Source organism: Trachemys scripta, chromosome 8, assembly GCF_013100865.1.
Source record: "Trachemys scripta elegans isolate TJP31775 chromosome 8, CAS_Tse_1.0, whole genome shotgun sequence".
NCBI lineage: Eukaryota > Metazoa > Chordata > Testudines > Emydidae > Trachemys > Trachemys scripta.
The window spans coordinates 80549022-80549894 of record NC_048305.1 but is presented as its reverse complement, the minus strand read 5'-3'; positions in this window follow the sequence as shown (position 1 = coordinate 80549894).

Sequence of the window (873 nt, the reverse complement as noted above, 5' to 3'; positions counted from 1 at the left end):
CAGGTATTTCCTCAAGAAGTTAAGATATGTCAGCACTTGCTTAGATCTGCTCTTAACCGCTCACGTTACAAAAAGATTGGTTTTGGACCAACTGGTCTGGCTCCTCCCCTCTGAGAATCTGATATGCTTCACCCTGCTCTGTCTCCCCTCCTCTGAGTTAATCCAGCTGCTATCCTTTAGGTGTGGTCCAGTCTGAGTTGGCTCATATACTTCAAATTTTGTGTGGTCCAGCTTCTCAGGATCATGTCTGGTATATTAGGTGCCCCATGGTGAAACTGAGACTTTATCTAGGCCTTCTTTTGTTGATTCTGGCCCCTGGCTCTGGTCCAACCTCCCCCTCATGCAGCAAGGTCTGTGCTTCTTCTTGAACATCAAGTTATATATGCCCTGTTCCACTCACTGAGAGGCTCACAGATAGGCGCGCAGCAGATAGGACCCTTGCACCCCTGGAGACAGGGAAAAGAGGAGAAAGAAGCAAGAACACCATTTTTATTTAATTTTTGTGGTATCCAAGATAAATAAAAAGAGGAACAGTTGTATGGGAACTGAAGAGTACTAAATGTTACATCAAAGAGCAGGAGTAAGAGAAAACAGCCAGTCTAGAAGATATGAACCAGTGGATTGATCCAAAAAAATAAAAATATTATAAGATACTGAGTATACATGAAAGCTGAGTTTTATTTTTAGTCTTGCAAATTAATAATATTTTACATAGTAATTCATGTTTTTAAATTATAAATACTAGGGTTGCCATTCGTCCGGATTTACCCGGACATGTCCTCCTTTTTGTGTTAAAAATAGCGTCCGGGGGGGAATTTGTAAATCACTAAAAATGTCCGGGATTTCCCCCCAATGCAGAGCGAGGCGCGGCTG